Source organism: Chelonia mydas, chromosome 6 (genome assembly GCF_015237465.2).
Source record: "Chelonia mydas isolate rCheMyd1 chromosome 6, rCheMyd1.pri.v2, whole genome shotgun sequence".
Classification (NCBI taxonomy): domain Eukaryota; kingdom Metazoa; phylum Chordata; order Testudines; family Cheloniidae; genus Chelonia; species Chelonia mydas.
In genome coordinates this window covers 123,392,663-123,416,846 of record NC_051246.2, presented here as the reverse complement: position 1 = coordinate 123,416,846, position 24,184 = coordinate 123,392,663, and the positions used below count along the sequence as shown (strand labels likewise).

The 24,184-nt window shown below is 46.3% G+C and overlaps 1 long non-coding RNA gene across 1 annotated transcript; it reads right to left on the bottom strand.

Annotated features, from left to right (window-relative positions):
• Positions 1-8,607: 8,607 nt before the first annotated feature.
• LOC122466263 lies at positions 8,608-22,196 on the bottom strand. The gene is made up of 3 exons (XR_006291638.1): positions 22,159-22,196; positions 11,769-11,872; positions 8,608-8,644 (listed from the first exon to the last, which is right to left on the bottom strand). It is a non-coding gene; the product is annotated as an uncharacterized LOC122466263 (long non-coding RNA).
• Between the last annotated feature and the right edge of the window lie 1,988 nt (positions 22,197-24,184).

The following is a 24,184-nucleotide window of genomic DNA, read 5'->3' as shown; positions in this document are numbered from 1 at the left end:
TGAACCAAGAACTTGGCATGCTGTATGTAATTGATTCCTTTAACCAATTTTAACTTTCTTTCTGTCTTTCTTTCAATAAACCTTTAGATTTCAGATACTAAGGGATTAGCATCAGCGTGATTTTTGGGTAAGATCTAAGTTATATACGGACCTGGGTGTGTGGCTGGTCCTTTGGTATCAGAATAACCTATTATTTGATGAGACTGGTTGTAAAGAACCACTCATCTCTGAATCCAGTGTTTTCAGTGATGATATAAGAACTGGAATGCCTGAGGAAACTGCCTTTGTTTTCTTTTTAGCCAGTGTGGTGAAACAGGAATTTACTTTTGTGGCTGGTTTGGTATATCTTATAAAAGAATAACCACCAGTTTTGGGTGTGTTTTCTCTATTTCTCAGCAGTTCGTCCTGAATTTGGCATCCTCAGTTGTGACCCACTAAGACACGGTTACACTCAGTCCTGAAGCCAGTTAAGTCTTTTGCCCCCACTGCTCCCCTTGGAAGGCTGTTCCAGAACTTGACTCCTCTGATGGTTAGAAACCCTCATCTAATTTCAAGCCTAAATTTGTTGATGGTTAGTTTATATCCATTTGTTCTTGTGTGCACATTGGCGCTTAACTGAAATAATTCCTCTCCCTCCCCAGTATTTATCCCTCTCATGTATTTATAGAGAGCAATCATATTTTCCCCCACAGCCTTCTTTTGGTTCGGCTAAACAAGCCAAGCTCTTTGAGTCTCCTCTCATAAAGTAGGCACATCAAGATCCAATGGCTGGAAACTGAAGATAGACAAATCAGCCTAGAAATAAGGTGCACATTAAGTGAGAATAATTAACCATTGGAACAACTTACCTAGCGATGTGGTGGATTCTCTATCATTTGCAGTCTTTATTTAAAGATTAAATGTCTTTCTAAAAGATACTCTAGCTCAGCCACAAGCTATGGGCTTGATGCAGGAATTACTGGTTGAGGCTCTATAGCCTGTGTGATATGGGAAGTCAGACTAATTGAGCATAATGGTCCAGTCTGGTTTTAACATTCATGAAAACATCCCCTGTATAGAAGGCAATCAAGAGGCTGATGCATCATTTAAGTCCCACTTAAGCCCTGAGAAAGCCCTGAAGTGTTTATCATTAGTTTATAATTACCTTCATGAGGGATTTAAGAGATGCATAAGCCTTGTGCTAGACCCCTGTGCAGGGGGCATTTCACCGGTAATGCTGAGGCTTTATCTGTAATCTGCAGCATTATGCTTAGCTGATGCACAGGTTCCCAAGCAGTCCCCAATGAGATGGCGCCAGCTGTGACATTTTGGGATGGGTGACTGAGGCCCAGAGAGACCCTGAATTCCTTGCTTGGTGTTTGCTTTAGTCACCACCTTCGCGTGATGTCAGTTGAATTGCATTATTTCTCTTATTGACGGTCAGCTTTGTGCTGGTGCCAATGGATGAAGGTGGGGCTTCTGCTTTTGCCAGTGAATTGTAGCGATGGGCATCATTAGAGACTTAGGGTATGTCTTCACTGAAAACAAACAAAACTCCTGCAAGCAGCAAGTTTCAGAGCCCAGGTCAACTGATGCAGGCTCACAGGGTTTGCGCTGAGGGACTGAAAAACAGCAGAGCAGACAGTCAGGCTCAGGCTTGAGCCTGAACTCCGAGACCTTCCCTCTTGGCTGGGTCTCCAGCCTGAGACTGAACATTTACACTGCCGTTAAACCCCACAGTGCAAGCCCGAGGAAGGTGATCCAGGCTCCGAGACTTGCTGCAGCTGGTCTTTTCCCCCTGTGTAGACGTACCCTTAAGCACTCTGTATAGCTACATGGGTTGCAGCAGTCACTCAACCCAGCCACTTCCCCCGAGTCACTCTACCCTTAAGTGCCTTAACTCTGCCCTTAACAACTCTCTGCTGAGGCAGGGGTAGTTCAGTCTCGACAGTCCACCCTGGCTTTGTCTCTTCTGCCAGCAGGGAGATCAGTTCCTCGTGGATGCATTGCTTGTTTTGTGGGGTGGAAACCTGTCCACTAGGGACTGCACTGAGACACACCAGCTACTCTTCGGGGAATTCTGCGCCACTGAGCAATGCAGAATTTTGCAGAAATTAATGTTGTGTCCCTACCAAGAAGAGGCTCCGATTTTTGTATGCACATGGCAGTGTTGCTGATTTAGCAGAAACAAACTACTTTCTTGGGGATTATTTCCCCTCAATGCTTTTTTTAAAAAATGGATTGAAAAGAGACTTCACGTTCCTGGTATGTTGTAGGGACCAAAGAGACTGCAGCTTGTATCACAGCCAATCAGATCACACAAGAAGCAAAGGCAAGAAATCACTCCTCAGCCCTGCCACTTGATTTAGACAACAACACTTTCAAAGTTTTGACCAAAGAGACTATTACAAAAGTAAGTCAAAGCCCTGATTTAAACCATCTTGTTTAAATATTTTTGCGCTCCTTGTGGTTAGTCTCCAGGCTCTTACTATGTGATTACGTTAGCAGGAAAAAAACGATGCTGTCAGAAGCAAAAAGAAAGGCCTGATTCATTGACGAGGGCAAGTCCTCCCTGCCAACAGGACGCTAGTGTTCCTGCAAAATATTTGCAGGTTTGAAAATGTCCTATAGTAAATACAAACAAGTAAGCGTTGTCACTAAGCAGGGGAAATATTGTAATGAGGCACCAAAAAGACTATTTGCAGGATGTAATTTGTATAAATGTGGTTTTCGTAAAATTCTCCATATGGGGTGGCTGTGAACAGATGATTGGATTCCTAGATTACAATACAAAGAGGTTCTGTTCTATGCCCTATCTTAAGGGGGAAGAAATAAATGGCTTTTTTTACTTTAAAGCAATACGGTGATGTGGCAGCAATTGGATCCTTGTTTTACTTCACCTTCCGTCTGAGCAGCCAACCATATAATCTATGCAGTTACAGCTGTATGAAAATAATGTTGATCTAATTGTGGCCTTGATATAATAAACAAACTTTGCTTTCAGTACTTTCCTGAATCATGTGCTTCATACTTTTGCCTTTACAGAAGGCTCTTAGGAGAATTTGTTGATTCTTCCTCTGTGTTGCTTCTTCCCTTCCATCTTTGGGGTATAAGCCAATCTCTAACTAGTGGGGCTTTAGGAATAACTCATCCACTCAGTTTCCTCCAATTGCCTGCTGCAGGGTTTCTTCTTTTAAAGGTGCCATTGTTGAGACTGGTTCTTCTAGTCTGAACCAGTATGGTAGTTCCTCTTTTTCTTGTAGCGATGAACCCAGCCCCTAACCTCAGATCCAAGGACCTCTGAGCTTTGGAGAAGTTCACATCTGGTTTTAGAGCTGAGTTTCATGGCTAGATCCATCTTTATAAGGGCATTATTTATTATTATTCATTTGTGTTGCCATAGTGCCTAGAGTCCCCAGCCAGGCCCCATTTTGTGCTAGGTGTAACCCACACACCTTCTGGGTGTGGTGTTCTGTCCCATCTAGTGGCACCAAGACCACGTTAAGAGAGAGATAAAATGAGTCTACTGTACAGCCTTAGGGGTAGAGACAATCCTGCCTGCTGACGACCAGGGTCTGTCAATATTACATAGGCACTCTACAAACAGAGACCAAAATGATAGTCCCTGCTTAGGAACCAAAGTTCCATATCTAAACTTGGAGTTCAGCTCCTGTTACAAATATTGTGCTTTGGGTCTATTTATAGTCTTTTGTGATGAATGTCATTTGTTCTAGCATGAGGACTGGTCCGTACAGATGTAGAAGGGGCCTTTTAGCTAAATGCCTTTTAACTGTGAAATCCCTTGCAGTCGGTAGAATCATTTTTGTTCAGTCTGACATCCTCTGCATTCATAAACCTATCGTGTACCCGACCTAATTGGTTACTTTGTTCCTGATTGAAAACCCATTTACGTTGGAGTCTTTCCAATGGCTTCTGTGGACTTTGGAACAGGCCTTTAATCCATATATTTTGCAGGAGGTAATGTTAATGAAGAATTCTGCCAGGAGAGCCACGGCTGATGTCAACATATCCTATTTAAAAACAAAGATGTCTGAAATAGCTCAGGTACTGCAGGCAATGGATATTTTTAACAATAACACTGACGCGAGCGGCTGCTCTCCTCTCTTTCCCCAAATGTCTTTGTAAGGGCATCTAGTCTCCATCAAGCAAATTGCGTGCATCTTGCATATGTCGGTGAAAGGTGGATTACTACAAAAAATTCCCATTGAAGCTGTGGTTGTGAGATCAGCTGGGCCAGATCCAGCATCCCTTATTCATGTTAAATATGTTACCCTTCGAGTAGTCCCCATTTCTTCAATGGGACTACTTCCAGAGTGAAGTGTTACTCAGTGTGAATACGAGTTGCAGAATCTGGCTTTTAGTAACTCCCTTTCTCCCCTTCATTTATTATTTGTATTACAGCACTACCTATAAGTCCCATCTAAGAACAGGGCGCCATTTTGCCAGGCTCTGTACAAACACACAGTGAGAGACAGTCCTTGCCCGCAAGACCTTACAGTCTAAATAGACAAGACAGACAAATGGTGTGAGGCTAAAAAGAGACACAGAGGTGAAGTGATTTGTCACACGGTACATCAATGGCCGAGAAAGGAAATAGAACCCAGGTCTCCTGATTCCTAGCCTCCTGCCCTATCTACTAGACCACGCTACCATTGCAGTTTTTCCCCTCCGAGGCTAGTGATTCATCCATAACAACCTTGAATAAGTTTGTCAGCTTGTGTCACAACTTCACATTTAAACACCCGGTTTTATATCCAGAGACCAAGAGGAGATAAATTATTAATATAGGAGATTTTGAGGGTTTAGGTGGGAAATGGAATGAAACCCAAAAAAATCCATTTAACAACATCTGCATTCCTATAGCAGGTGGCCTGTGTTATGCAAATCCCTGTAAGGTGTTTATTCATTCTGCCTCGCTGAGCTCAGAATGAGTTCGCTGTTTGTATTTTAACGAGTTTGAAATGAATGCTGACTAGCTGCATAGAATTTTTACAGAATAGCTGCCTGCCTCTCGCCTGAGTCTGACTGCGAGGTGCCTGCCTTATTTTAGGCGCTGTTCCATGTAAGCCTGCTGCTATTTCTCTGCTTGTTAACATTGTTTAGGGGTACGAGAGGTCCTGAGTCATGAAGCTGAGGTGAGAGGGAAACTCTCTGGCTTGGAAAGACGGAAATCCCACATCCTGCCAGGAATCCCCCCTCTGCTGTTTCTGCTCTATCCCTCCTGTAGAGTGGGGTTGTAGGTCAGCCCCACATGACTGGGCAAGGGAGTAAGCCTCCGCTGTGTAGTCTCCCTGGACGGCAAGTCTGGGCACAGAGGGGACAGCAGGCTCTGCAAGGTTGCCACTGTGAGGCAAATCCTCAGCCAAAGCAGGGCTGCTCGCTCAGCTGCCTCTCCAATGGATCTGGACCTCAACATCGGGCCCCTGCTCCATGAGCCTCTCCAGCTGCCTCCTCCACACCAGCTGAGTCAGCTGCGTGACCTGCAGCCAGCCTGCCGCCGAACTGTGCCTAGGAAATAGCTGTGCATGCTCCATACCCTTCACTTCCTCACCCCTGTGTCCTGCCCCGACACCAAGTAGCAGGACCTCTTACCACTTGTGGAGGGTGATAAGCCCTAGTGGGCCAGCCTGTATTCCACCCTGGTCCCCTGGGGATATTAGTTGGCAGCTCCTTCATGGAGCCGTGAGCATGGGCATGTACCTGGCACAGTTCATCCCCCTCCCCGACACTCGCCCCTTCTGTGGCCTAAGGGAGACCATGGCACACATCTACCTCAAGTGCACCAGGTTGAAAACTTTCTTCTGGCTCCTCCAGAACTTTCTCCACAGGTTCTGGCAGCACTTCTCCCCACAACCACCTGATCTACACACACCCCATCCATGGCCCTACAAAGTCGCGAGACCTCCTCATCAACCTCCTCCTGGCACTGGCCAAGGTAGCCATCCTCTATACCAGGAGGAGGATGCAGGACGGGGAGGTGCTCTGCAACTGTGTGGCCTATTTCTGCTCCTCCCTGAAGTCACATCTCTCGGCAGAGGTCCTCTGGACCACGTCCACTGATTCCCTGGATGCCTTCGAGGAGCCGTGGGCTCTGTCCGGGGTTCTCTGCTCAGTGTCCCTCCCTGCTGTTGACCCTCTCTCCTGTCCCTGTTTTCTCATTTGTTGTCTCCTGAAACTTTCTTGAGACCTGAATCCAGTAGTTCTGCCCCTTAGTCTGGGGGGGAGGGGCCTTTAGATGTGGGTGGGCTTGTGCCCACCCATCCCCCAGAGACTCAGTAGGTGCCCCTCCCATGGAGCGGAGGCAAGTCACCATTCAGGCATGCAGCAACAACTCAGCTGCACTGACTTACCCTTCCAACAGGCCTGCCGTGATTCAGCCCTTGGGCATGCAGCAGCATCCTATACCTGAGTCTGGGTCAGAACCCTGGACTCGGATATTTCCCTAATGTTAATGGTCTGTGCAACAGCCCTACCCAGCTGAGAACCCTCCTGCTGCCTTGCAGCGCATCAGACTCTCGAGACTCCCAGCCTGCTCTCAATCCTGTTCCCACGTCTGCCACAGCCTTGCCCGAGCCGTGCTCCAGTTTTGGCCTTGCCCTGCTCTATCTTGCTCTGGCCCTGTTACTGGCCCGCTCCAGCCTGGCCTCTGCTTCCTGACCCTCGCACTCTGACTACCCAGCTTTGATCTTTGGCCTCTATCCAGACCCTGCCAATGGTACTGATGTGGCTTGCCCCTGGTTTCTGACCACCCGGCTTCGATCCCTGGCTTGCACCTGGACTGCGGCTACGGTGCTGATTCTGGCTTGTTTACGGACTCTGGTCTCGAGTCCAGCACCACTCTTGGCCCAGTCCCAACACTATGTCCGGCTTGGACCTCTGCTCCAGCCACTAGGCCTGACTACCGAGAGGCAGCTTTTGGCAGCCACTCCCTTCTCCCATCTTGCAATTGGGCACAGTGTTGGTTCCAACCCCTTTACTCTCCATCCAGCAGAGATGGGAGAGAAGATGTAAGTGGCATGTTGTAATGGCCTAGACTACATTATTTCCCCTGGAACAGGGGGGTGGGCTGAGGGAGGAAATGTTGACTCAACGTTAGAAAACACTGGCTTTGGATTAGTCTCTGGGAGAAATTCTGGGTCCGACCCGATTTGGTCATCCTACTGAAAAAGCCTCCCACGGCAGGTCTCGGACACGGACCTTGTTCCAATTACTTTTCACGCGTGTCTCTCTTTTCACAGTCCAGCTGCACCCACATCACCCTCCGCATTGCCACAAGTTATCCCACAGAGAAGACTGGCTTCCCTCCCACACAAGTTCCAGCTTATAAATGAACCTCCAGGGGTGAATTTTCAGCTCTCAACCTACACTTGGGCATGAGCACAGGACTGCACTTTGCAAACACCTGCTAAAATTCTAGCACCCGTGCGGGCCCTTCATATAGTGGCACATCTGCAGAAACACAAGCGTTAGCTGTTTTCATGCATTTGCGAACCAGCAGATAGGAATTGCCAGACTGGACCAGGCGGGTGGTCCATCTAATTCACTATCCTGTCTTCGGGTGTCTCAAGATGCCTTAAGAGTATGCCCTTGAACTGGAACTTTGGCTGCAGCAGCAATTTCCCCCCCCCACCCCCTCCCCGCCCATGCAAACTGGACATATGGTTATTGCCCAGGAGATTTCATTCATGTAGTCTGCACCAAAATGCACTCTCGCACATCCAAGATATGTCTCTAGATCTATGTAGATCATAAGCTTTTTGGAGCAGGTACCATCCTTTTGTTCTGTGTTGGTACAGCACCTAGCACAATGGGGTCTTGGTCTATCACTGGGGTTCTTTGGTGCTATGGTAAGACAAAGCAAGACAATGCTGAATCAGTAGATGGATATTAGAATTCTCTAAGGAAACACACAAATTCCTTCCTCCAGAATAGGCAGAGTAAATTTATACCAGGCATTGCTCTTCTTAGACGTGCATGTAAAATCTCTCCATAACTGATGTTCCAGTAATTGCATGCAGGCTAGGGGAGGCCGATGAATCGTGAAGAAAAATAACGTATGGGCTGATGATATTTCCCCCCTCCCCCCGCCTCCTTCAAATTACAATGTGCTAAATTGTCATTATAGAATTATGAGTATCAAATAAATAGGAACCTTAGATGCAGTTAGCTCTTTAAACTTATTGTGGGGACTCAATTCTGGGCAATTTAATGTTTCTCTTTGCCATCCAAAGACAACAGCAATATGCTAAGTCATGTGGCAGGGTTAGATTGAGGGCTGGATGTATGGTCAAACCGCCGTGCATTCTTGTCCTTGTAGCTCAGGATGAAGGGAGGAGTTGTGCAGCATAGTCACTGGAGAGACGTGTGTAGTGCGATTCTAGACTCAGTGGTTAGCAGAGCTTAACGCCATGAAGTGTCCACTTTAATCACACGCTCTGATCCTTGGGGCTGAAATGACACTGTGCTTTGACTCTCTAGGTTAATGCTTTTCTTTCCATTGACAATTATTTAGACACAAAGTGCTGCTTTATATCCTTATTTTTTTATTCATCTATGTTCTCAACAGTCGCAGTGCTCCTAAGATCAGTGCAAACCGTCCACTGTGGTCTGTTGTCCAGCCCAGGTTGGGATCGAGTACCTAGGACTAAAATGTGAAAGACAACCCTGAGGATGGCTTTAAAGAGGGTGGTGTTATAAACTGATCGAATAGGGTGTGTGACGAGAGCGGTAGAGTGGCAGCTGCCCAAGGAGGGAATTCTGACACAAGCCCTGCTCCTATAGGAACATAAGCATGTGGGTAGCTTTACTCATGTGAGTAATCCCATTGCAAATCAATGGAACTGCTCATTGCAGTAAAAGACACATGTGCTAAAGGGACTATATGTACTGGTGTTTAGGGCACTGGACTGGGAATCAGGAGAGTGGATTCTATTCCTGGCTTGGCCAATGACCTGTTGTATGACCGTGGGCAAGTCACTTGACGTCTCTAGACCTCTGTTTCCCTTCCCAACCTTTGTCTCTCATCTATTTAGATTGGAAGCTCTTGAGGGGCAGGGATTGTCTGTGCAGCACCAAGCACCTGCCTTTATTTTGGGCCAAATTCTGCTGGTCTCCCTCATATTGAATAATGCCGAACTTCTCTGTTAACCCTGTTGGTTTCAATGGGACCACTCACCCTGGTGGCAGGATATGGCCCTCAAAACAAGTCATGAGTCATTTGGGCTTACGCTGAGCAAGAAGTCTTCTCACTGCCCCTCCCAGAGATCTTAAAGCAGCAGCCGTCTGCCACTTTAAGATGTAACAGGCTCTCTGGAGCCTACAGCATAGAGCTCATTGTGGTATGAAATCCCTCTGTGTGCTGGCCAAACAGGGACAGCGGGACTGCCAGTGTAGTCACTTGTACCCCAACAAAGATTGGGTTTAGTTCCAGCTGGCTCAGAGGTTTGGGGCCAGTTCTCATTTCTTCTGCCTTTGCCAGACCCTAGATACTAGACTCATAGATTTCAAGGTCAGAAGGGACCGTTAGATCATTTCATCTGGTCGCCTGTGTAACACAGGCCAGAGAATATCCCCATGTGGTTCCTGCATCCAGTCTGTAATTTCTGGTTAAGCTAGACCATTAGGAATCTTGGTCTGAAGACGTCAAGCAATGGTGAATTCACCACATCCCCGGGAAAGTTGTTCCAACGGCTAATTGCCCTCGCTGTAAAAAAACAGGAGCCTTATTTCTCATCTGAATCTGTCTAACTTCAGCAACCAGCCACTAACTCTGGTGGTGCTTTGTCTCGCATACTATGACTAGGGCCTTTGCAGAGGAGCCCAGTGGTATTTGGCCAGCCAAACATTGCCTGAATGCCTGGCAGTACTCGTCTGTCTCAGCTGCATCGAACAGCAGCAGCGCTGAGCTAAGAATGCATTAGATCTGCTCCAAGCAGCTCTCTGGTTGGTACAGAGGAACCAGGGAGCAGGTTAGGAATGTGGGGCAAGGGGTTAAAACACTGAGTCACCACAACCAGAAAAAAATCTTAAGGTGATGGGGAAGGGCCTGGGCTGGCCTAACCCTATTCGGGAGAGGACTAAGCCCTGGTCTACACTAGGACTTTAGGTCGAATTTAGCAGCGTTAAATCGATGTAAACCTGCACCCGTCCACACGCTGAAGCCCTTTATTTCGACTTAAAGGGCTCTTAAAATCAATTTCCTTACTCCACCCCGACAAGTGGATTAGCGCTTAAATCGGCCTTGCCGGCTCGAATTTGGGGTACTGTGGACACAATTCGACGGTATTGGCCTCCGGGAGCTATCCCAGAGTGCTCCATTGTGACCGCTCTGGACAGCACTCTCAACTCAGATGCATGATTGTTTGCCGTTGCTCTGACGCAGGGAGGGGCGACTGACGACACGGCTTACAGGGTTGGCTTCAGGGAGCTAAAATCAACAAAGGGGGTGGCTTTACATCAAGGAGTATTTCAGGCAGGACTTCACGGAGGGTTCCAATAAGAAATGGTGCACCGAAGTTATTGTTCTTATTGGAACAAGGAGGTTAGTCTGGCCTCTGATTGATACAGGGCTAGATTTACCTCGCTGCACCTTCTCTGTGAGTGACTGCAGTGTGACCTAGAGGAATGAGTCCCCTAGACGGGGGGCGGGTTTGCAAATGAGTACAAAACAAATCTGGTCTATTTCTTGTTTTGATACACTCCATCTATCTTTTACATCTTTGGCTGGCAGCAGACGGTGCAGAAGGACTGCATGCCATCCACATCTCAGGGCTGCTCGGCAGAAGATGGTACAGTACGACTGCTAGCCATCCTCATCTCTTGCCTGCCCGGCAGAAGATGATGCAATAGGACTGCTAGCAATCCATATCGCCTGCCTGCTCACCATAAGATGGTTCAATAGGACTGACTGCAGGACTAAAGAGAATGACTTGATCAAGTTCACTCCAAATTTAGTCCCTACGCCCAGGTCTGCCCAGGCGCTCCTGATCGACTTCACACAGACGACCAGGAGCACCTTGGACATGACGATGACGGCTACCAGTCCTACTGCACTGTCTGCTGCCACAAGGCAATGGGTTGCTGCTACCGTGTAGCAATGCAGGACCGTGTTTGCCTGCACCCAGGAGACATACGGTGACAGTGAGCTGAGCGGGCTCCATGCTTGCCGTGGTATGGCGTCTGCACAGGTAACTCAGGAAAAAAGGCACAAAACGATTGTCTGCCCTTGCTTTCACAGAGGGAGGGAGGGAACGGGTGCCTGACGATATGTACCCAGAACCACCCGCGACAATGTTTTAGCCCCATCAGGCAGTGGGATCTCAACCCAGAATTCCAATGGGCAGCGGAGACTGCGGGAACTGTGGGATAGCTACCCACAGTGCAACGCTCCGGAAGTCGACTCTAGCCTCGGTACTGTGGAAGCACTCCGCCGAGTTAATGCACTTAATGCACTTAGAGCATTTTCTGTGGGGACACACACACTCGAATATATAAAACCGATTTCTAAAAAACCGACTTCTATAAATTCGACTTAATTTCATAGTGTAGACATACCCTAAGAGTCAGAGGAAAGCAGCTGGTACTTGGACTGGGATAGAATTCACGTGCAGAATGCTGCCCGCCTTCCTGATTCTCACTTGATTACAGGAGTCTCTTTTTCCTTTTCTATTTTTTTTTAAAGTACATTTTTACCCATGGCTGCTGGGCAGTGTGAAAACATGAACCCTTCAGGCTCAGAAACCAGAAGGTAAATAAAAGGACTTTCTTACCATTTAAAAGTCAATTTCATGCTTTTGGAGAGCCTGACTTGTACTTTTGGAACACTTTGGTCTGGCAGTACTGGATTCAGAGGACTTATCTGCAAGTTAGGATCCTGAAATCCAAATGTCATCGTATGAAAGAAGGAAAGAAATCTGCCTATTGCCCCTCCAGGCTGGCTATTAATGATTTTGTCTTAACTTCTTTCTGCCTCATTTTACACAGCAGTTAAAAAGGAGATCACTGAATGTAACCTCAGGTGCATACTGTGTGGCTTGTGGGTTCAAAAAAGAATTAGATAAGTTCACAGAGGATATGTCCATCAGTGGCTATTAGCCAAGATGTTCAGGGATGCAATCCCATGCTCTGGGTGTCTTAAACCTCTGACTGCCAGAATCTGGGACTGAATGACAGGGAATGGACCACTCTATAAACTGCCATGTTCTGTTCATTCCCTCTGAAACATCTGGCACTGGCCACAAGGCAGGATACTGGGTTAGATGGACCATTGAGCTGCCCCAGTGTGGTCATTCTATGTTCTATGTAACGAATTAAAGTATTTAAAGCATTTGAAATTCATGGAAGACATTCACAAATGCAAAGTATTATTCTTTCATTGCTAACATACAACTTTCACAGTACACGTTCCACATCCAATTTGTTCTTTATCTATATGCACCATCTATTTCCTGCACAATGGTTACTTGGCTACTTTTACCTTGAGGCTGGGTTACAAGGCCTGTAGTTGCATGTATTCTCCTGGAGTTTCCTGCCATAAACTCTTCCTCTCATCTTCCATTCTCCCACCTGGTTCTCTCTCTCCCTCTGTGTCTCTCACCTTGCTCTTGCAAAAAGTGTTCTACATCCCTGGGGGTATTAGTTTATATAGCCCTCTCCATGAATGGCACCAAAGCACTGTTAACCAAGTGCATGGGTCTGTGCTTATTTACATAAGGGGTGAGGGATAGATAGCTCAGTGGTTTGAGCATTGGCCTGCTAAACCCAGAGTTGAGAGTTCAATCCTTGAGGGGGCCATTTGGGATCTGGGGCAAAAATTGGGGATTGGTCCTGCTTTGAGCAGGGGGTTAGACCAGATGACCTCCTGAGGTCCCGTCTAACCCTGATGTTCTATGAACATACCAGCTTGAGAGCTCCATGGTTTCTGGATGCTGCTAAGTGGCTTTGCCAGCAAGACAAGCATCACATCGCCTGGATTCCTAACAGAGCTGTATTTGAAGCATTTTTCCCCACCCAGGGGAAAAAACTGTTGAACATGTCATTTAATTCTTTGCTGATCCGTGGTCCTTGTGAAATGTGTTACTCAGTTGAGTCAGGGAAAAGAAAGAAATATTGCAAGTTGCATGTTTGTTACCATCACTCTGGGATTGAGGTCACTGAGAACATCATTATATCAGTACTCTGCTGGGGCACTTAGCCAGTGAGACATGAAGTTCTGTTACACTTCTGGTGCACACATGTGAAATAGGTCTTTCAGGGAGAGATCCTTCTACTGTCTCACTGGAATATTTTGTTTATGCGGTAGGAGGAATCTCATTAACACTAACTTGAGAGGAACCCAGCCCTGCCAGCTAGAAGACAAATGTAGCCGTGTGGTTGTCATTTGTCAACTAAAGCAAGAGTGACCTTTGCTATCCATTAGGTTGGAATGAAAAGCTTTGGGTTTTAACTGTGTTAAAATGCGCCTGGCTGTCTTTTTAGATCTCACGTCCGTGCATTGCTGGGATTAATCAAATTGTGCATTTGGTAGCGCTTAAACAATATTGTTATATAAGTCAATCTCTGGATGTTTTTCGAAACAGCAGGCCGAAGTCTGACATTGAAGCCTGCTGCAAGATCGACCCCCCCTGTGCTAGAAGGTTTAGGAGATTGAAGGGCTTCTGAGCTAAGCATCTACCTGAAGTTTTTATATTGTGTTTAATTAGGTTCAAGTTATCCTAGCCAGAGTTTTAAAAATATATAGGGCCAAATCCTCAGCACAGCTCTATGGAAGTCAATGGATCTACATGGATCTGTACCAACTACAGATTCCAGCTTAGTAGATTTAGGTGGGTCCTCAGTGTCGTCAGACATCAGTCCTCTCTTCCTCGCTTTTGACTGATTGTTTGTTCAAAAGAACATAAGGACGGCCATACTGGGTCAGACCAATGGTCCATCTAGCCCAGTATCCTGTCTTCCGACAGCGGCCAATGCCAGGCGCTTCAGAGGGAATGAACAGACCAGGCAATCAAGTGATCCATCCCCTGTCGTCCACTCCCAGCTTCTGGCAGTCAGAGGCTAGGAAAACTCAGAGCATGGGGTTGTCTCCCTGCCCATCCTGGCTAATAGCTATTGATAGACCTATCCTCCATTAGTTACAGGCACGAAAGGCCACCAAATGAAGACATGTCTCATTTTGAAGGAGTCGTTCCTTGTCCTAGACTCTGTGCAAAGACTGCTCCTGGGTAGTGCCTGTAGTGATGGTAACAACCCCAGATGGTATGTGGAAAACCTGGCCAGCCACGGTGGAGCGTTAAGGGGTGTAGCAGCTGGCATGTTGTACATGGTCTCCTGGGACTCTGCTAGGGCAGTGTGACTGTCCCCTCCTCCCACCCCCCTAATCAGACCTCAGCCTGAATGTTCAGAAGGGTGTGGTAACCACAACTGGGTGCTTGGCATGTTGGGTGTTGAGCACATTTAAAAATCTGGCTCTTTTGGTAGGTGCCCAAATGGGAGCGGAGCTCTTCTGACAGTCTGGGTCTGGTTGCAGGTGCCGAACAGAAGAAAATCTAACCCTGAAACTGACTCCATAGGCAGAGTGGAACTCTTGCTTAGGGAAAATGACTGAATTCAAATGCAGGAGGAAAAAACAAAACAAAACTCTAAATCAGAAGTTTCTGACCTCTGCAGGAAACGGTCAGCTTCCTTCAACACAATTGACTGTGTTTTTCTTGCAATCTTGTCCTCCTGTAGCTTCCGTGACTCTTTCCTTTCCTGTTTCTCCTCCCACCTCTCTAATTGCTCCTTCAGCGTGTCCTTCAGAGGATCTTCTTCCTCCTCTTCCCTCCAACTTTCTGTGTGAGTGACACAGGGCTGTGTCCTTGATTCCTCTCTCTCTCTCTCCCCCTCCCCATCCCCCCTTATATCTGGGTAATCTCATCAGCAAACACAAATTAAACTACCATCTCCATGTGGATGACTCACAGATCTCTCTCTCTCTCCTCCTGACCTGTCTCTTTCCGTCCAAACTAAAAATCTCAGCCTGTCTGTCTGACATCTCCAGTCTAGCTGTCAGTTCAAGTTAAACATGGCTAAAACAGAGCTCATAATCTCTCCCTCCAAGATCTTCCCTACACCTCTCCCTCCTGCCCCTCCCAAAGATTGAGAAAGGAATGCCACCATCATCCGGCTGCTCACTTGGGCCCCTAACCTGGGCGTCATCTTTGACTCAGACCACTCTCAGTCCTCACATCCAGGCAATGTCTGAATCATGCCAATTCCTACGGCAGAACATCTCTCAGATACGGCCTTTCCTATCCATCCAACTGTTAAAACGCCGATCCAGGCTCTCGTCATCTCGATTACTGCCACCTCGTTTGGTCTGGCCTTGAAAAAAGCCATCTCCATTCAGACTGCTGCTGCTGCGATTGTTTCCTTAGGCCAGCACTCTGATCACATCACCCCTCTCTTTGAATCCCTCCACTGGCTCCCCCCTCTAACGCAAGCATAAGCTACTTGACAACCTTTTCAAGGCCTGTCCCCGCCCTGCTTACCTCTCTTTCTCATGACAGAAATGCCTTTGGCTGGCCCAGGATGCCAACCTCCTCCACGTGCTCATTACATTTTCAAACAAGCTCCTTCGTGCTTTGTACCATGCTGCCCCTCACTCCGCTGCAAGATTAACTCCTCCGTCAAATCCCTCCTCAAAACTCTCTTGTGTTGCCTACACAAAACCATGACCCTAGTTCAGCCACTCGTGTGCTGAGACCACTGCCAATCAGCAGACCCATATTGTTTCCTTGTAACCTCCCCCATCCCCAATATAGGTCTGTTGTCTCTTGTCCTGTTCTTAGATTGTAAGCTCTTTGGGGGGCAGGCTCCGTCTGTTTGCTCTGCTTTGTACAGCATCTGGCACTACGGGGTTCTGGTCCGTGACTGGGCTCCTAGGTGCTACAGTAACACACAATCTCTAAGATGTCGGCTAGAAGAGCCAGTAACCACCTAAAAATAACGAGGAGTCCTCATGACACCTTAGATACTAACAAATTTATTTGGGCATAAGCTTTCGTGGGTTAGAACCCACCTTCATCAGATGCATGGAGTGAAAATACAGGAGCTGGTATAAATACATGAAAGGATGGGGGTTGCTTTACAAAGTATGAGGTCAGTCTAATGAGATAAATCAATTAACAGCAGGATACCAAGGGAGGAGAAATAACTTTTGAAGTGGTAAGAGAGTGGCCTATTACAGACAGTTGACAAGAAGGTGTGAGTAACAGTAGGGAGAAATTAGTATTGGGGAAATTAAGTTTAGGTTTTGTAATGACCCAACCACTCCCAGTCTCTCTTCAGGCCTAATCTGATGGTATCCAGTTTGCAAATTAATTCCAGTTCTGCAGCTTCACATTGGAGTCTGTTTTTGAAGTTTTTTTTTGTTGAAAAATGGCCACTTTGAAGTCTGTATTGAGTGACCAGAGACATTGAAGTGTTCTCCTACTGGTTTTTGAATGTTATGATTCCTGATGTCAGATTTGTGTCCACTTATTCTTTTGCATAGAGACTGTCCGGTTTGGCCCATGTACATGGCAGAGGGGCATTGCTGGCACATATCACATTGGTAGATGGGCAGCTGAATGAGCCCTTGATGGTGTGGCTGATATGGTTAGGTCCTATGATGGTGTCCCTTGAATAGATATGTGAACAGAGTTGGCACCGGGGTTTGTAGCAGGGTTTGGTTCCTGGGTTGGTGTTTTTGTTGTGTGGTGTGCAGTTGCTGGTGACTATTTGCTTCAGGTTGGGGGGCTGTCTGTAAGCGAGGACTGGCCTGTCTCCCAAGGTCTGAGAGAGTGAAGGGTCGTCCTTCAGGTTACGTTGTAGATCCTTGATGATGCGCTGGAGAGGTTTTAGTTGCGGGCTGTGGGTGACGGCTAGTGGCCTTCTGTTACTTTCTTTGTTGGGCCTGTCCTGTAGTAAATGACCTAGTGCATCCTACTCAACTGTGCCTGCTCTAATAAAGAACCAGCTTTGGGGCTGATTCTGTGATCCCAGGATGAGGCTTCAGACCAGCTTTGCTACTGGTTAAAGTGAGCACATCTGAATGGGAGATAAACTCGGGTAGTGCATGGAGACTCTGCATGAAACCTTATCATTAAGTTAAGCAGGGGAAGCATAGGGTACCATTTCCCCAGCCCAGCGATACCAATACTGGGGACACATACCGCTGAGCTGGGTGCCACTGACTTGCCCTTATTTCTATGCAGAAGTTGCAGATTTTTAAACACGTATAAAAGTCACTGTTATTGTGGGGTAAGGGTAGCTCATTTTCATTTGATCTTAAACCTGTTCCCGATTCATAGAATATCAGGGTTGGAAGGGACCTCAGGAGGTCATCTAGTCCAGCCCCCTGCTCAAAGCAGGACCAATCCCCAATTTTTGCCCCAGATCCCTAAATGGCCCCCTCAAGGATTGAACTCACAACTCTGGGTTTAGCAGGCTAATGCTTCAAACCGCTGAGCTATCTCTTCCCCAATTGATTCAAGCTAAACCACAATAAACCTGATTTAAAACGGAAATACGAATCAACAGCCTTGAGCACCAGTTTAATTAAACTGTTTTTAAAAAAAGTCACAGAAAGGGCTTGTCCTCACACAAACTGAAACTGAAATAACTATATATCAGATGTAATTCACACTTGTGATTATTTCAGTGCAAGTCTGTGTGTGGACACTCTTATGGCAGATTAAGAGTGTCTAATTTGGATTTAATTTAACGGGGTAAATACTCAAATTAAATCCAAATCAGACACTCTTAATCTGCAATAAGAGTGTCCATTCATAGACCTGCACTCTGTTAATTACAACCAATATATAGCGGCAAAGAGTCCTGTGGCACCTTATAGACTAACAGACCTATTGGAGCATGAGATTTTGTGGGTGAATACCCACTTCGTCAGATGCATGTAGTGGACATTTCCAGAGGCAGGTATAAGTATGCAAGCAAGAATCAGGCTAGGGATAACGAGGTTAGTTCAATCAGGGAGGATGAGGCCCTCTTCTAGCAGTTGAGGTGTGAACACCGAGGAAGGAGAAACTGCTTTTGGAGTTGGCGAGCCAGTCACAGTCTTTGTTTAATCTTGAGCTGAGAGGGTCAGATTTGCAAATGAACTGAAGCTCAGCAGTTTCTCTTTGAAGTCTGGTCCTGATGTTTTTTTGCTGCAGGATGGCTATCTTTAAATCTGCTATTGTGCGTCCAGGGAGGTTGAAGTGTTCTCCTACAGGTTTTTGTATATTGCCGTTCCTAATATTGGATTTGTGTCCATTTATCCTGTTACGTAGGGACTGTCCAGTTTGGCCAATGTACATAGCAGAGGGGCATTGCTGGAACATGATGGCGTAGATTACATTGGTGGACGTGCAGGTGAATGAACTGGTGATGGTGTGGCTGATCTGGTTAGGTCCTGTGATGGTGGTGTTGGTATGGGCAGAGCTGGCATCGAGGTTTGTTGCATGGATTGGTCCTGAGTTAGAGTTACTATGGTGCGGTGTGTAGTTGCTGGTGAGAATATGCTTCAGTTTGGCGGGTTATCTGTGGGTGAGGACTGGCCTGCATCCCAAGGCCTGTGAAAGTGCGGGATCATTGTCCAGGATGGGTTGTAGATCACTGATGATGCGTTGGAGAGGTTTTAGCTGAGGACTGTATGTGATGGTCAGTGGAGTTCTGTTGGTTTCTTTCTTGGGCTTGTCTTGCAGCAGGAGGCTTCTGGGTACACGGCTGGCTCTGTTGATCCGTTTCCTTATTTCCTCGTGTGGGTATCGTAGTTTTGAGGATGCTTGGTGAAGCATTGGTGCCACAGGGCTCTTTGCGCTTTTACAGATCCAGACTAACATGGTTATCCCTCTGATACTTGCAACCAATATATAGTTATATCAACTTCAGTATGCAGGCCAGCCCTAATGTAAACCAGTGCAACGTTATCAGATAGACCAGCCCTGCAGCACGCATCTGTAACCACAGCTATACTGCAGAGCCACAGAAAAGTAGTGATCTTTAGAGTGGCAGACTTGCAAATAAGTGTCTTTTGTTGGTCTAACATCGACACCTAGACTTTAAGGTCAAAAGGGACTATCATGATCATCTAGTCTGACCTGCACATTGCAGGCCACAGAACCTCACCCACCCACTCCTGTCATAGACCCATAACCTCTGGCTGAGTTACTGAAGTCCTCAAATCATGATCTAAAGACTTCAGGTTACAGAGAATCCACCATTTACAACAGTTTAAACCTGCAAGTGACCCATGCCCCACGCTGCAGAAGACAAAAAGACAAAAAGGGTCTCTGCCAATCTGACGCAGAGAAAATTCCTTCCTGACGCCAAATATGGTGATCAGTTAGACCCAAAGCATGTGGGCAAGACCCACCAGCCAGACACCTGGGAAAGAATTCTCTGAAGTAGGTCAGAGCCTCCCCATCTAGTGTCCCATTACCAGCCATTGGAGATATTTGCTGCTAGCAGTCACAGATCGGCTACATGCCATTGTAGGCAGTCTCATCATACCACCCCCTTCATAAACTTATCAAGCTCAGTCCTGAAGCCAGGTAGGTTTTTTGTCCCCACTGCTCCCCTTGGGAGGCTGTTCCAGAACTTCACTCCGCTGATGGTTAGAAACCTTCACTTAATTTCAAGACTAAATTTGTTGGCAAGTTTATGTCCATTTATTCTTGTGTTCACATTGTCGCTGTTTAACTTAAATAACTCCTCTCTCTCCATGGTATTGATCCCTCTGATGTATTTATAGAAAGCAATCATGTTTCCCCTCAGCCTTCTTTTGGTTACGCTAAACAAGCCAAGCTCTTTGAGTCTTCTCTTATAAGGTAGGTTTTCCATTCCTTGGATCATCCTAGTAGCCCTTCTCTGCACCTGTTCCAGTTTGAATTCATCTTTTTTAAACATGGGAGACCAGAATTTCACACAGGATTCCAGATGAGGTCTCACCAGTGCCTTGTATAACGGCACTAACACCTCCTTATCTCTACTGGAAATACCTTGCTTGATGCATCCTAGGACTGTATTAGCCTTTTTCACAACCACATCACAATGGTGACTCAGTCATCCTGTGATCAACCAATACACCCAGGTGTTTCTCCTCCTCTGTCATTTCCAAATGGTACGTCCCCAGCTTATAGCAGAAATTCTTGTTCTTAGTCCTTAAATGCATGACCTTGCACTTTGCACTGTTAAATTTTATTGCATTTCTATTTCTTCAGTTTACGAGGTCATCCAGATCTTCTTGTAGGATATTCCGGTCCTCCTCCATATTCTGGTACTCCTCCTCTATACTTCCCAACTTTGTGTCACCCTCAAATTTTATTAGCACACTCCCACTTTTTGTGCCAAGGTCAGTAATAAAAATGTTAAAGATTGGTCCCAAAACTGATCCCTGAGGAACTCCACTAGTAACCTCCCACCGGCCTGCAGTTCACATTTCACTATGATCCACTGTAGTCTCCCCAGTTCCTTATCCACCTTTCAATTCTCATATTAAGCCCTATCCTCTCCAATTTAACTAATATTTTGCCATGTGGAACTATATCAAATGCCTTACTAAAAACCAGGTAGATTAGATCTACTGCATTTCCTTTGTCTACAACAAACCAGTTATCGTCTCAAAAAAGGAGATCAGGTTGGTTGAGCACAATCTACCTTTTGTAAAACCATGTTGTATTTTGTCCCAATTACCGTTCACCTCTGTGTCCTTAAATATTTTCTCTTTTGAAAATTGTTCCAAGACTTTTCACACAATTGAGGTCAAACTAACAGGTCTGTAGTTTCCTAGATCACCTTTTCCCTTTCTTAAAAATAGGAACTATATTAGCAGTTCTCCAGTCATAGGGTACAACCGCCTGAGTTTACAGATTCATTAAAAATCCTTGCTATTGGGTTTGCAATTCCATGTGCCAGTTCCTTTAATATTCTTGAATAGAGATTTTTCCGGGCCCCCTGATTTAGTCCCATTAAACTGTTTTAGTTTGACTTCCACTTCAAATGTGGTAAATTCTACCTCCATATCCTCATTCCCATTAGCTGTCCTGCCACTACCTCTAAGCTCTTCATTAACCTTATTAAAAATGTAGGCAAAGTATTTGTTTAGGTGTTGGGCCATGCCCAGATTATCTTTAATCTCCACCCCATCCTCAGTGGCTAGCTGTCCCACTTCTTCTTTTCTTTTTATTTATGTGGTTACAGAAACTTTTATTATTGGTTTTAATTCCTTTTGCAAGGTCCAACTCTGCTTGGCTTTTGGCAGTTCTCACTTTATCCCTTCATTTTCTGACCTCCAGGGGGTAGCTTTCCTCACTGATCCATCTCATCTTCCATTCCTTGTAGGCTTTCTGCTTTCTCTTAATCACCTGTTTGAGATGCTTGCTCATCCAGCTTGGTCTGCAACCATTCCCTTTCCCCTTGCTTGGGATATAGGCCTCAGATAGAATTACTGTAAAGCAAAGTTGCAGAAACTAAGCCCCCTCCACATCCAGCAGTTGGCTAAAGAGTTGCTGATACCTCAGTGGAAATCAGTCTGTTAATTAACATCTCTTCCTGTTCTGTACAATATAACACACAATGTGAAAACACCTAATTGAAAACAGGATCTCTAGTTCATAAGAACTCTTATTTGTATGTCTTTCTTCCTGAGGCTTGGTCGACACTACACTCATGTTGGGATAACTACATCGCTCCGGGATGTGAAAAATCTGAGCCCCAAGCGACGTGGTTATACCAACCTACTCCCCAGTGTAGACAGTTCTGTCAATGGGAAGGCTTCTCCTGTCAACATAGCTACCATTTCTTGGGGAGGTGGAGTACCTATGCTGAGGGAAGAAGCGCTCCTGTCAATGTAGGTAGCACCTTCACTAAGTGCTACAGTGCTGTAAGTGTAGACAAGCCCTGAGAGTTCAGTTTTTTCCTCACAGGTTACTATTAGACATGGGCTAAGTTTTCAAAATTCAGTCCACACCCCTAACTATCCTGCACGTTTGAATGTAGAGTGCTGGTGCTGGATGCTTTAGATATGGCATTTTGGCTCCACTCCTTATAAAGATAGGAGCCTTCTGCAAAATTCAGCTCCCGCTTTGGAATTTAAATAGCCCCAAAGGTCAAATGCACCTTGCAAATGCTCACCCTTACCTTTGGGGCACCTCTCGTTCCCGGACACAGCATTGCAGAGGACTTTGCCTTTTACACTCCCTCTGGCAGCTGCTTCCTTGGCCTCAAAGATAAACCCCAGCTGATCTGTTCTCTGGGCTTTCTCTAGACTGTCTGTGGCTCAGCCCTCTGGCCAAGTCACACATGGTTCAGTCCCCTTCTGGGATTGAGACTTAAGCCCAAAAGTCCTTTGCCCCTCCTGGGCTCAGCTTCACATGAACAAAGTCCTTTGTCCCTCCTGGGCTCACCTCCAAACAATAAGTCCTTTACCCCTCCTCAGCTTGACTCCAATTCTTCCCCCTTTATCAGGGTGCTGGCCAGTCAGGCTTTTCCCTGCGGGGAGTCTAAGAACTCTCTACCCCAACTTTCCAACCCGCTTCCCCCATAGACTCCTACCTCATTCCCTGGGTTTCACAACCCTTAGCTCAAGGCTCCTCCCCACCCTAGGATCACCACAGGAGTTAACCCTACTCCTGTGGCTCTACCCCTAGCCTCAGCCCCAGCCAGTCCCAAACTGTCAAACCTTCCACCAGGCTCTTTCCCAAGAGGAGAGAACTCTCCCTAGCTCCTGTTTCCTCCTCAACTGAGCTTGTTCTCGCTCTCTCTCAGAACCAAGTACCAGCTAGCCCTGCCTCCTCTGGCCAGGAGGCAATCAGTTAATCAACTCCCAGGTGCAGAGCATCCCTATTTAGGTTTCCTCTCTTGCCCTGCTGATGGGGATTAAGCCCCAGTGCACACCTAGGTCTGGAGTTTTGCTCAGGCCTGTATCTAATAGCTTTAGAAACTGTCACAAACAAGCTTGAATTGAGGAACAAGTGATAACAAATGTTGACTGCAGAAAAACAAAGTTTCCGTTTTTTGCAAATGGAACAAGCAGGGGGTAAAGAAGGGAACAGAAATACATAAATACACATGCTCTATATGCAAAAATATCTCTCTGCAGAATCTTTTTTACTAAACTTCCCCCGGTGAGTTATCAACAACTTTTTACATAGTTGTGCAATACAGTAGCTGCAAGGCAGGAATACATTCTCCAGTAACAGGTAATTCTCTTTCCCTGGTAACATTGACAGGAGGATTTCAATGCAACATGCAAGCAAACCAGCAAAGATTTCACACTGCAGGTATGGGAGGAAGCACAGTGAGTTATTCTTCATCCAGCCCAAGTCAAATGAAATGTAAGATGCACATGTAGGAAGAGATTTTCAAAGGCACAAAGAACTTTTGGTGGGATTTGGGTACCCATCTGCCTGGGGTCTTTAAAGATCTTCTCCATACTATACACTTAGAACAAACAATGGTCACAGCCAACAGGTGAGTGTAGCATTTCAGTTCTTAGTAGAGAAGAGCCTTAGATGCAAGATTTGGGGTCAACAGAGTGGGGAGAGGTTATTTGGATCCTAGAAATTGACTTAGCCCGTTGCAAAATTTACACTTAATTTGTCTCCAGCATCTGAGTTAGCAGAAAATCATTAATCAAGTGATCTTCTCAAGTTTTCACCATTTGGGGCTGAAATGTCTCAGAAACACCTCTTAAGAGTTTGGTGCGGTTGAGAATTTGACGCCAAAATCAAGGCTAACCGTCATCCTAAACCAGGGCTGAGCCCTGTCTCCGCAGTCCACTGCTAACATTCACTGTTTTCTCATTTGCTTCAAAACAGGACCAGAGGCACATTGATAAATGGATTGAAAGGTTTAGTGTCACTCTAGCTAACAGCATAGGCTTTGGTGCCCTGCACAGAGCGGCTGTTCGAAACCTTTTACAAGCATAGCAATAGATAATCTCTGCCCCTTCCACGGCACCAGCGAATTGAGTGGGATAGTTTTTCGTCCTTCAGTAGTGGAAGCCACACCTCTGCCACAAAATGGGCTGGCGCATCAGTAATCAGCACCAGCAAAACGTGCCCTTCTAAACCTCTCCGCGCAAATACAGGGAAGCAGCACAGTCCAGCAGACAGGCCACTGGGTTGGAACTTGGGAGACCTGGGTTCTTCTATCCTTGGCTCTG